The 12,691-nt window shown below is 51.0% G+C and overlaps 2 long non-coding RNA genes across 3 annotated transcripts in view; one reads left to right on the forward strand and one right to left on the reverse strand.

The window, feature by feature from the left end:
* LOC101149454 (uncharacterized) overlaps window positions 1-12,691 on the forward strand; it is a 50,045-nt gene that overhangs the window by 35,501 nt on the left and 1,853 nt on the right. The window contains exon 3 of the long non-coding RNA XR_008676820.2: window positions 6,333-6,519. This is a non-coding gene — a long non-coding RNA (uncharacterized lncRNA). The remainder of the gene's footprint in view (window positions 1-6,332; window positions 6,520-12,691) is intronic.
* LOC129531563 (uncharacterized) overlaps window positions 1-12,691 on the reverse strand; it is a 162,840-nt gene that overhangs the window by 3,966 nt on the left and 146,183 nt on the right. The gene's annotated exons all lie outside the window — the stretch shown is intronic.

Here is a 12,691-nt window from a genome sequence, read left to right on the forward strand (position 1 = left end):
AAGTCAATTATACCTCAATAAAGCTGTTAAAAAATAACTGATTGCTTTTGTAAGGCAGAAACATGAGACTAAGGATATTGTATTACATCATGCATTTTAATATTTCATTACTGTATGGCCCTACTTAATTATTCATATACTAGTTAGAAAATTTTGTGATGTACAGATTATGGGTGTACCCTTGATAGCTGCCTGAGTTTGATTTTGTGGTCAGTTCTATAAAATTTTGTATATCAGTTCCATGGCCAGGAACATAATCCTTCATTAATATATTGTTTCTGTGGGAAAATCAGAATTGGCTTATGTGATATTTACATAGTTCCCTCTGTCTGCCCTGGGCCTCCTCTTCTCAAATCCATCGCACACACTGTTGCCAGACCTACCTTTTTTTTTTTTTTTTTTTTTTTTTGAGACACAGTCTCGCTCTCTCTCCCAGTCTGGAGTGCAGTGGTGCGATCTTGGCTCACTGCAAGCTCTGCCTCCTGGGTTCATGCCATTCTCCTGCCTCAGCCTCTCAAGTAGCTGGGACTATAGGCACCCGCCACCACGCCCAGCTAATTTTTTGTGTTTTTAGTAGAGACGGGGTTTCACCATGTTAGCCCGGATGGTCTCGATCTCCTGACCTCATGATCCACCTGCCTCAGCCTCCCAAAGTGCTGGGATTACAGGCATGAGCCACCATGCCCGGCCCAGACCTACCTTTTTTAAAGAAATCAGACCAAGTGGTGTGGCTCATACCTGTAATCCCAGCACTTTGGGAGGCCAAGGTGGGAGGATCACTTGAGACCAGGAGTTCAAGAGCAGCCTGGGCAACATAGCGAGCCCTGTCTCTACAAACATTTTTAAAAGTTAGCTGGGTATGGTGATGTATGCCTATAGCCCCAGCTACTTGAGAGGCTAAGGTAGGAGGATCGCTTGAGGCCAGGAGGTAGAGGCTGCGGTGAGCTATGATTGGGGAACTCACTCCGGCCTGGGTGACAGAGTGAGACTCCATCTCAAAAAAAGAAAAAAATCAGATTGCATTCCTTCCTCATCAAGCCCCTGAGTGGTTCCAAATGATAAAGTCTAAACTCTGTAACAGGACATTCAAGCTCCCTCACAACCACCCCATCTCCCTCATGGTCCTGTCTCCCAGGACCCTGTCCCCCTCCTTATGACTCTGGACCTTTCACCAGGTGCTTACATCACTTCAAGCTTTTGCTCAAACTGCCCAACTGTCAAGTACCTGCTCCCCTTTCACATTACTTATGCATCTGGGAAATTCTCCTACCCTTCAAGACTAATTTCAAATATCACCCCCTATTGGAAGGCTTCCCAGATTTCTCCCAGACAGAGTTAATTAATCACCATTTTCACTGCACTCCCACGATGCCTTGCACATGCCCATACTAGTGCACTTATTCCATTGTATTGTAGTAATTAAGGTGCAACTACATTAGGTTTAATGCTCCGCTGCTATAACAAGAAAATCCCCAAATACCAGTGGTTTAACCAAGTTCATTTCTCTCTCGCATCCAAGTCCTAACTGGCATGCTTGTTCAGCTCTGCAATGTTGTTGAGATCCAAGCTCCTTCCACAGTCAAGCATGCCTCTCCAACAGTCCACCTTCCAGCCATCAGGACAGGGGAAGGGGACAGTGTCTCCTGCCTTTTTATGGCATGATCTAGACTTGTACCAGCACTTGATTCACATCCCATTGGCTAGAACTTAGTTACTGCCACATATGACTGCAAAGGAGACAGGAGAATGCATTTTATCCAGGGGTCCATGCGTTTCACTAAAAGTCAGGTGCTGGACTGTTATGAGAGGCAAGGGAAAAGTGAATCTTGGGGTACATTATCAGTCTCTGCCACAGTTCACCAATTTAGCCACCCAGGTATCACTTTTATTTTCACATACAAAAGACAAACGCTACCTTTGGAGGAAAACCATCTCAAGTCCCACACTGTCCTGTGCCCCACACCTCAGTCAGGCCTGGATGCGGCTACCTGTGGCCTGGGGACCAGAACACTGAAAGACACGTCATCTGCCCCCACCCTCCCCTAACACATAATGATGGAATATCGTGGGATGGAATGATGGAACAGGAACCACATACCACAATTAAAAAACATCTCTTTCGGAAAATCAAACAATGGGAACTGCACAGATGGCCCCAGTCTAGCAATTACCAAATAATGCCAGTTAGAAATTATAAAGACTCTTTGCTCTTCCATTTTCTGGAAGTCACTCCCTTGTCCAGTGTTTTCTTTGGCCCCTGGTTTTGCCCTCTGTGGGGAACTCTCATTAGGTTATCATCCTACATCTGAAGTGGGCAATGGAGAACATACTTCTTTCAGGCTTCCGAACTATTTGCTCCTAGTCAGTTCCATGTGCAGGTAACTCCAGCCAAAGGTCTTGTCTTGACAGAGTTTGCCAGCCTGAAAACTCTGGTTCTATTTTTACTGGCATCTGTGCTCTCCCCAGACCCCTCTCTCAGCTGAATGGCTGTTATCTTCAGGCCATCTGAGACAATAGGCTTGGGTGGAAAGGGAACACCCTTAATCTGATCTTGGCTGCCGGCTTACTCCCATTGTCTGGTAGAGAATTCTTAACTGGTAAAGCCTGCGAATGGCTCAGGGCCATCATCTTACCTCCCACTACGGCTGTCTCCGCAGCACCGACTTAGGTCGCTGCTTCCATTTGGGATCTAGAAGGCGCTTGGGTCTTCTAACTCTTCAAAGCTCCAAATTCCGAGACTCCCAGTCAACTTAGATTACAGGAAGCAGGCAGTGGGTTCTCTTGGCCAAACTATATTCCCTTCCCTCTCTTCTTGCAGACTGCCCAGGTTTAACCCCACTGCATTCACCTCTCTTTTCCAGGAATTTGCTGAAAGCAGCAAGTTGTTGATACTCACTGATTCTCAAGTTGTCCTAGAGTTACAGGCTCAGAGATCATGTGGTCTCCCTGCCAAAGGACCACAGATGACAGTTTTCCTGAGTCTTTTGCCAGAGCACAATGAGGGTCACCCACTTGCCAGTCTGCAATATTGATGTCTTCTCCACCTGACTTTTGTAAACCAAAAATATCTGAGACAGGTCTCAATCCATTTAAAAGGTTTATTTTGCCAAAGTTAAGGATGCACCCATGACACAGCCTCAGGAGTTCCTGACAATATGTACCCAAGGTGGTCGGGGCACAGCTCGCTTTTACATATTTTAGGGAGACATGAGACATCCATCGATATCTGTAATGTGTACATTGGTTTGGTCTGGAAAGGCGGGTCAATTTGAGGTGGAGGGGCTTCTAGGTCGTAGGTAGATTTAAAGATTTTCTGATTGACAATTGGTTGAAAGAGTTATTATCAATAGAAAGGAATGTCTGGGTTTCAATAAGGGGTTGTGGAAACCAAGGTTTTACCATGCATGTGAAGCCTCCCCACAGCTTCACCACAGGCTTCAGAGAGAACAGATTGTAAATGTTTCTTATCAAACTTGAAGAGTCTGTCCTAGCAGTAATTCCAAAAGAGAGGAGGTTAATGAGACACATCTGGCTTCTCCTTCCCCTCATGGCCTGAACTAGTTTTTCAGGTGAGCTTTGGAATGCCCTTGGCTGAGAGGAGGGGTCTATTCAGCTGGTTGAGGGGCCTTAGAATTTTATTTTTCCTGTGCATTATGAAGCCAGTGTCATGTCTGTGAGACTCTTTTATGACAGTACTCTCCTTTCAGATATACTGAATTAGTTATGGAAAAGATTTTGGCAGCTATAACTAGAAGACCACACATGACAGCAGCTTAAACAAGAGAGAATTTTATTTCTCTGCCATGAGAGAGCTGAGCTGGTATGATGGTTCTGCTGTACAAAGTCATCAGGGCTCTGAGCTTCTTTTGTCTTGAACCTCCACCATCCAGAATGTTGTCCTCAGCCACAGGATCCAACATGATTCACCCCCAAATTCCCATTCCAGTGAACAGGAAGGGCGGAAGATGCAGGGCAATGTGCAATTTAGAAGTTGTATACGTTCCTTCTGTTCACCTCTGCTATGGTCCGAATGTGTCCCCCAAAATTAATGTGTTGAAACTTAATTGCCAGTGTGATTGTATTAAAAAGTGAAGCCTTTGGGAGGTGATTAAGTCATAAGGGCAGAGCCCTCATGAATGGGATTAGTGACTGACATGGTTTGGATATTTTCTTTCCTCCAAATCTCATGTTGAAATGAGACCTCCAGTGTTGGGGTGGGCCTAATAAAAGGTGTTTGAGTCATGGGGGCAGATCCCTCATGAAGGGCTTGATACCCTCCCTATGCTAATGAGTAAGTTCTTACTCTGTTAAGTTCATGTGAGAGCTGATTGTTTTTTTTGGTGGTTGTTGTTGTTGTTGAGACGGAGTCTTGCTCTGTCACCCAGGCTGGAGTGCAGTGGTGCGATCTCGGCTCACTGCAAGCTCCGCCTCCCGGGTTCACGCCATTCTCCTGCCTCAGCCTACCTGAGTAGCTGGGACTACAGGTGCCCACCATGGCGCCCGGCTAATTTTTTGTATTTTTTTAGTAGAGATGGGGTGAGAGCTCATTGTTTAAAGAAGCCTAGCACGTCCTCCTCTCTCTCTCTCTTGCTCCTTGTCTTTTCATAGGACACACTGGCTCCCCCTTTTCCTTCCTGTAAGCTTTCTGACCGTAAGCTATCTGAGGCTTCGCCAGAAGCTGAACAGATGCTGGTGCCATGCCTGTACAGCCTGCAGAACTGTGAGCCAAATAAACCTCTTTTCTTTATAAATTACACAGCCTCAGGTATTCCTTTATAGCAACACAAATGGACTAATACAGTGACCTTATAAAAGAGGTTGAAGGGAGCACCCTCGTCCCTTTCTTTTGCCCTTCCACTGTCTGAGGACACAGCAAGAAGGTGCCATCTTAAGAGTAGAAAGTGGCTGGGCGCAGTGGCTCACGCCTGTAATCCTAGAACTCTGGGAGGCCAAGGCAGGTAGATCACCTGAGGTCAGGAGTTCAAGACCAGCCTGGCCAACATGGAGAAACCCCATCTCTACTAAAAATACAAAAATTAGCCAGGCATAATGGTGGGTGCCTGTAATCCAGCTACTTGGGAGGCTGAGGCAGGAGAATCACTTGAACCTGGGAGGTGAGGTTGCAGTGAGCCAAGATCGCACCACTGCACTCCAGCCTGGGCAACAAAGCAAGACTCTATCTCAAAAAAAAAAAAAAAAAAAAAAAGCAGAGAGCAGCCCTTACCAGATACTGCATCTGCCAGGGGGACTTCCTGGCCTCCAGAACTGTAAGAAATTACATTTCTATTGTTTATAAATTACCCAGACTTAGGTGTTTTGTTATAGCAACTGGAACAGACTAAGACAACCTCCCTCTGGCTAAAACATGGTCATAGGGCTACTCTTAGTTGCAAAGGAGACCATGAAATGTAGTCCTTATTCTGGGCTGCCATGTATGTGCCCAGCTAAAAACATGGGGATTCTAGCAAATGAGAAACAGGGGTGTAGGGAGAAAATCAGTCATGCCTGCTACAGTCTGTCTCCTCTTGAAAGAACTCTTTGAGGGGCAAGGACCACATCTTACCATCTTTACAGGCCCAGCCAAGTGCCCAGAAGCGTAAGTGACCACATATGTTCAAGTTCCATTTTCTCAGACTATGACTCAATTCCATCATAATGGGCATTTATAGTGCAACTTGTGTCTAAAGCACCCTTTATTTAACTAAGGTGCCTCTAGCCTTCATGTCTTCAACTTCTCCGGTTTTCTGGAATCACCTTCCATTTTCCAAAATCCCTGAGGGTTCTTTGGGGTGCGCGTTTCAATTCAATGGGCTCTCCAAGGTCACTTTGCTCCTTGTTGTGGCTGTCAGCCTGTGCCTGCTATCGGCTCTCTGAACCGCCTCTCCCTAAGCTGATGCCCATCTCTCTTTCATCCCTTCCAATGAACCACATACCCAAGGCTCTTGTGTGTGGCCAACGTTTGGTCAAGTTCGGGAGGAATGGAGGGTGATTATAGCACAAGGTCAAAAACAACTTCAAGAACACATATCACATCTTCAAAACGTGTTGGTCACTCCCCAGCACAGGGAATCTCTTACTGGCAGTGCTTCTTGGCCGGTCCTTACTCTGCCCCACACCACATTCTCTAAGCCTCCCTCTGTCTCCTGATGCCAGGTATCTCTCTGTTCTCATCCATTTCTTGTGCCTTGACTGCGTTCCTGAGCGGCCCTCACAGCATCAGCATTCCTTTCGCTTTATTACGCAGAACTGTTCAGTTCTTGCTTCATCTCAGCCGTACATATTCAGGAGCCCTCAGTTTTCTAAACCCTTGACCCATCACTGTGTTTCTGTAGGCAGAAGGCTAACAAGCCCTGAGATGAACGATGCTCTTCCCAAGGAAGGCAGAGGAGGTGACAGTCCATTTGAGTTCTCTCCTCTGCAAGCACAGGATCTCATTTGATTCTCAAAACCACCCTAGAGGAGATAGGAGGCATCTGAGGCCCGGAGACGTGAAGCCACCTGTCCAAGGCCATACAGCAGGTAAGAGGCAGGGTCGGGCCCCACACTGTGCTCCAGTGCCCCTGTTCTCAAGAGGAGCAACCCGCATTATCTTGTGTCATCTCTGAGTGCTCTGTGACACGAGACTTATTTTCTCTTTCCCACTCCTAACCAGGCTGGGCCCATGACAGCCACATGCAAGGCCCACCTGCCCTGCCAACACCGTGCTCAGGGCAAACACAGCTCTAGGGACACTCTCCTTGGATGCATCCTACTTAACAGTCCCCCGAACACACCCACATGGACTCCAGCGTCAGATTCCCAAATGTCCTGCCCCCACCCACTTGCAGGGCCAGGTCAGTCCCCACTAGAGGGTGGGAGGGGAGGTGGTAGTGGGGAGGAGGGAAGGGGAGAGGCTGGGTAAAGGGCTGGAATTGAATAGCTGCTTTCTTCTCAGAGGCTTCCCCCACCTCCAAGTGGTCACTGATTAACCCTCTAGACCAGATAAACCCTCCATGGGAGGAAAAAAATGTGTGTTTATCCTGGGTCATAAAACATCAATATTGACTTCTCACAGGTAAAGCCCCAGGGGAAGAGGAGGTGGGGGCTGTGGGAGCAAGCCAGCCTGGGACACACTTGCCTGACACCCAGAGGCCAGCACACACATTCTCCTTCCCTATCGAGAAGAAGCCAGATTCCCACCCCGCCTCCACCTCAAAGGCATGCCCTGAGCCAGAGGCCTGGTCTCGCTGGGCCTCTTCTCTGCAACCCGCAGCTGCATGGAGCCCCTTCCCCTTCCTGCATTGCCCCTCTGCCCTGCTCCCTGCAGATAACAGAGTTATACCAGACCCAGGTCAGGAATCAGACTGCCCCTGCTCTGCTGTTTCCCAGCTCCAGGACTTGGACAAGTGGCACGATTTATGCCTCAGTTTCCTCGTTTATGAAATGGCCATAGTAATAGCACCCTGCTCTCATCACTGTTTAGGATGATCAGACAAGATCACGTACGCATACAACAAGCACTAGAGCTGGTCCTGCTGTAACAGCATCACTCACTCTCTCTCCTCTCCTCCTGCCTCCTGATACACAGCCCTCTGTGGACCTTCCTCCTTGCTCTTAGCTGAGGCCTCCCTGATGGGGTGGACAAGACCATATTCACACGGGGCCAGAAACCAGAGGTGGTCATGGTCCCGCCAGGACTGGGGGATCTCTCATCCCTCTTCCCTCTGGCCTAGAATGAATCAGCTCTCCTAACACCCTCTTGGGCTGGCATTTTCCATCAGAGGGCCTGAGGAGGGTGTCTGTGGCCATGTGCTGCTCCGGGTGGGGACTCCGGGTCTAAGCACGCAGCTCCACACAGCTCAGGGACCCTCACACCTTCATTCTGGGGTCTTCTCTCTGTCCTCCATCTCCTTCCTTTTCGGGGTAAAGGTGTTTCTCCCCCTCCTCCCTGTCCTTCTGAGGGTAAGAATGAGGATGTTCTCCATGCAGAATCTCCAGCCACCCTGGCCTGGGCACTTTCTACTCCATTTAATCCTGGACTTGGGGAGCAGTGGGGGAGGCATTTGGGGCTCCTTGATCCTTACTCAAGGCCGGCGCCCTCCACTCCCCTGGCCCCAGGTGAGCCCCACCTGATGCCCTGGGAGGCCCAGGCCCCAGACCCATGTGCCCTCCATCCAGCTGGACAGCGGGGCCCTGTCCCTGGGTACCTGGTCAATAATTAACACTGAGCAAACTCGGGCCATGGCCAGGCCTCCCAGGAGGATCAAGATGAGACAAAAGCCCTCCTGTCTGGCTGTGCTGCCATCTTGGTGGAGTGTTACTGGCCCCTTAGTCACCCCAGAGTGACAAACAGCCCCATCTCCATCAGGGAACTGGAGCAGCTGCTACCCAGCAAGGCACCGGTGACACTAGGCCCTAGAGGAGGACAAACAAGGGTGGGCAAGCAGTCACATGCCTGTTTCTTAGCTCCAGCTTCATGTTTGTGAGTAAGCCTAAGACAGAGGCTGGTGAGCTGAGGGTCCACTGTGGGGCTCCTCAAGCTAGGGTGCTTTTGTAACTTGGCTCATGGGGGGTGGTCACACCAGAGACCTGCCCCCATGCCTTTGAGAGCAACTCTCAGCTCCCTCTTCCTTCTTCCCACTCTCCTACCCTTCCTTCCTTACTTTGAGTGTCTTCTGTATGCAAAGCTCTTAGTGTCCTTTCATCTCTCCCCATCCCCCAAACTTTCCACTCCTTCTTGGTGCCTTTGCTTACAGTGTTCTCTTAATCTTGGAAACCTGTCCTTTTTCTCCATCTGAGAATCTCCTTCCTCCTCCAAGAAGTCCACCTTGAGCCCGCCCTGATCCCATCCTCTTGGCACCTCCCACATGGACGCTTCTCTGCAGTTTCGCATCTTATTGAGCACTTGCGCTGCCTCCCCAGCTGCATGGGAAGCTCCTTGTGGGCTGGGAGCCTCAACTCCCTACCCCTATCATGCTCAAGGGGCCATGTTAGTAGGTTTATCAGCAATGCCACCCTCAGCCACAAATTAGGCAAGAAGTTATATAATACATTCTTACAGAACAGCAACTCAGGAGACAACTTCTACACTGGTCAGAAAATTCCAGATACAAAGCAGTTCCTAAAGTCAGCCTTGCCAGCCCAGCTTCCCTCCAACTGGCTGCCCAAGATGTCTGAGAACTCATCATCCCTTCCTCTCCCTGCCCACCACTCCCCCACCCCAGCATGCCCCCAGGTTTTGGACGTTTCTGACTGCCTCCTGATCCAGCCTTAAGTGCATTCCCCACATCCTCCCAGCCCTTCCTCCCTGTGGCAGCCCCACACTCACTGCCAGAGCGCCCTGGGCATTCTTTCCCCAGCAGTGACAGAGCGGCTGCCAGTGACGGCCTCTTCTTGCCTGGCTGCCCTGGTCCCCCCTTCTCAGACACACGTTCATCTCTTCCCTTGGCTCACACTTCCTCCCTCTCAGCCTTCTCGGCATCAACCCACCTGTCCCTGCCCAGGTGTGTTTTGAAACAAAAGTTCACAGTCAACATAAACTGACTACCATCTATGCTACACTGACCACCTAAAAGTTCAAGCAGAACCAGAAGCTCTTTCCAGGGAAGGCATCCCATCCCTAGGAAGACTAAGAGTGACAAGTTGGCTTTTTATTTCAGGCTGAAATCGAACTGAGATGTAGGGACCCACACAACCTCCCACCCACCCCAGCTGAGGGGAGGAAATGAGTGACAACTTGGGGGCAGGTAGTATCGGAGTTCAGGTGTCCCAGGGGAACAGACACCTCTGTGCTACCAGACAGCCCTTCTCTAAAATATTCTGCTCTGTTGTCTCATAAATATCCTCATTCTTATCAAAGCAATGACACCAGTTTAGAGTCTACAAATGATGGCAGCTGTCCTTAGGGAGTGCAGCACCTGGGGAGAAGGGCAGGCTGGGAGCCACAGGTCCTGGGCTGGGTGACAGCCTCTCTGGATCAGCCACCACTCACACCAGCCAGACCCTTTCCTTCCCTCTGCCCCTAAGACTCCACCCTAGAAACTATGGAAGTTTCCCTCCTGAGCCCTCCAGCCCTCACCAGCTTCTTCAGAGAGGGGCCTGTGGTGGACATCCTGTTTCCATGCCCCACTACCCCCACCAGCCACCCCCAACTCAGTGCCCTACCTAGGCCAGCTCTCCCCCACCAGCCACCCCCAACTCAGTGCCCTACCTAGGCCAGCTCTGCCATCACCAGCCCACACAGATATGTCCACTGGCAAGGGGGACACTCCCCTCCTTTGTGACAAGTGTGGAACCCAGCCCCAAGAACAAGAAAGGAAGAAGTGGGGAGAGAAGGGGAACCAGCAGGGCCGGGAGGCCCAGTGGGAGTCCCCTGGGCCCCTCAGGTTTCCCTCTTGATGCAAGATGGGAGATTGAGAGGTGCTAGGCATGTTCTCCAAGAGCTGTTGTAATTTATTTTGTCATTCATTAGTAAGCCCCCTTGCCATAGCAAAGATTCCTAGGAGCTGGGCTCATGGCTTATGCCTGTAATGCTAACACTTTGGGAGTCTGAGGCAAGACGATCGTTTGAGCCTAGGAGTTCAAGACCAGCCTGGGCAACATGGTAAGACCCCGTTTCTTTCTTTCCTTCCTTCCTTTCCTCCTTCCTTCCTTCCTTTTTTTTCTTTTCCTGCCAGGCCTTCCAAAGACTTCTGGAACTTGTTCACCTCTTCCTGTCCCTACTTCTCTGCATGCACAGCCTGGGTTACAGCTTTTTTTTTTTTTTTTTTTTTTTTTTGAGACAAGGTCTCACTCCATCACCCAGGCTGGAGTGCAATGGGGAAATATCGGCTCACTGCAACCTCCACCTCCTGGGCGCAAGTGATCCTCCCACCTCAGCCTCCGGAGTAGCTGGGACTACGGGCATGCGCCACTACGGCCGGCTAATTTTTGTGAGGTTTTTTTTCTTTTTTTTTTTTGTATGTTTTGTAATTTCGTATTTTTTGTAGAGACAGAGTAGGAGAATCGCTTGGGCCTGGGAGGTGAAGGCTGCAGTGAGCCGTGATCGCGCCACTACACTCCAGCCTGGGTGACAGAGTGAGACACTTTCTCATATATATGTTCCTAGGAACCCCTCCTCCCCAAGCCCCAGCTCGGGGCACTGAGCACCTCCTGAGGGCATAGAATGTAGGCAAACCCTGGGAGTCGGGGCTGCTTAGAGAGGCCCCCCACGGTGCCAAGCCATGGCCAAACGCCCGCTGGGCTGGGCTGAGAGTTCCCTTATCCGGTGCGGATGCTTCGGAGTGAACCAGCTCACCAGACCCCGTCCGGGACCCCAGCCAAAAGCAGGAATGGAGGGCTGGAGGAAGACAGGAAGGGCAACAGGGACAGAGTGGAGACGCAGGAGAGCTGGGGACAGGCTGGCAGGCGGGCGGGAGTGACTGGAGCAGGGAGGCCCCGTGAGGGTCCCAGGCGCACAGGACGGCTGCCCCCCAGGCGCTCCAGTCGCGTCACTCTCCACAGAGCGCTTCCCAGCCAGGCCCGCAAGTCCAATCCCAGCAAGACGGCGCCACCTGCTGCGGGGAGTGGGCAGCGCAGCTCACTCCTGTCGGGGGTTTGAGAATTGGGGGAGGGGGTAACTCCCACCCCAGGAATCACCGCCTGTTGTCCTCCCCCATCACACCTCTCAGGTGGCCAGTGTGCTGCCCGGCTCCCTACTGGCTCACTCCCCCAGCCCCCTGCCTCCTCTCCTCCAGCCGCCCCCGTGGCCACAGTGTCCTGGGGGGCCTCCCCACAACTGCCAGTTCCGCCCCAGGGCTTCCCCCTTCACAGGCCTCACCGTCCCCCAGAGAAAGGCCAAGGTCCGGTAGGCTGAGCATTCCTCTGGGATGACGACGGCAGATTGGGGTTGGGATTCGCTGGGCCCGTCCCGAGCTGGACTGCTGGGGTTAAGAGATTTTTCAGAGCAGAGGCCTGGGCTCTGTGTAGGACTTGAATTAGATGCTTTATCTGAGATGAGCTGGGCTGGGTTCAGCCTGTAGGCATGCCTGGAGGCTGCCAGGCCTTCCAAAGACTTCTGGAACTTTTTCATCTCTTCCTATCCCTACTTTTTGCATGCATAGCCTGGGTTACTGCTGTCTCCTCCTGGACTCACCCTTTCTAGAACCTTCTCTCTACTGCCCAGCTAATCTTTCTAAACCATGGAGCTGATCCCTCCACACCACTGCTTAAATTTCTGCATAATCTCTCTGTTGTCTTCTGGAAGAAATCCAAACCACCCCACCCAACTAGCAGAGCCACGCCTCTTCTGGCCCTCCCAGCTCCATCTCTCAGCCCTCTCCCACCTGTGCCTGCTGGTACCTCATTCCAGGGATACCTCGTGCCTGTCATACCTCTGCAAGAAGCAGCCCAGGCCTCACCTTCTGACCAGCCCAGGCCTCTCCCAGCAATGTATGCTCCCCATGCACCCATCACACTTCACAGATGTCACCCCTGTACTGGGTATCATCCCTTACTCAACTGTGACCTCTGAGGACAGGGACCTGGCCTTTGTCTCTGTAACCCCAGCACCTGACAGGCATACAGGAATGAATGAATCTGTGGTCAGGGATGACAGCCCAGAAAAATGGCATGCTGACCAAGTAGAAGACTGGTCCAGCCCTCGATTTCTTGCCTTCCCTCTCCCTCTCTGAACCCTGTCTCTCCCTTCCTGCCTCACTTCTAAGTCCCTCTG

This window comes from Gorilla gorilla, chromosome 12 (genome assembly GCF_029281585.2).
Source record: "Gorilla gorilla gorilla isolate KB3781 chromosome 12, NHGRI_mGorGor1-v2.1_pri, whole genome shotgun sequence".
Lineage (NCBI taxonomy): Eukaryota > Metazoa > Chordata > Mammalia > Primates > Hominidae > Gorilla > Gorilla gorilla.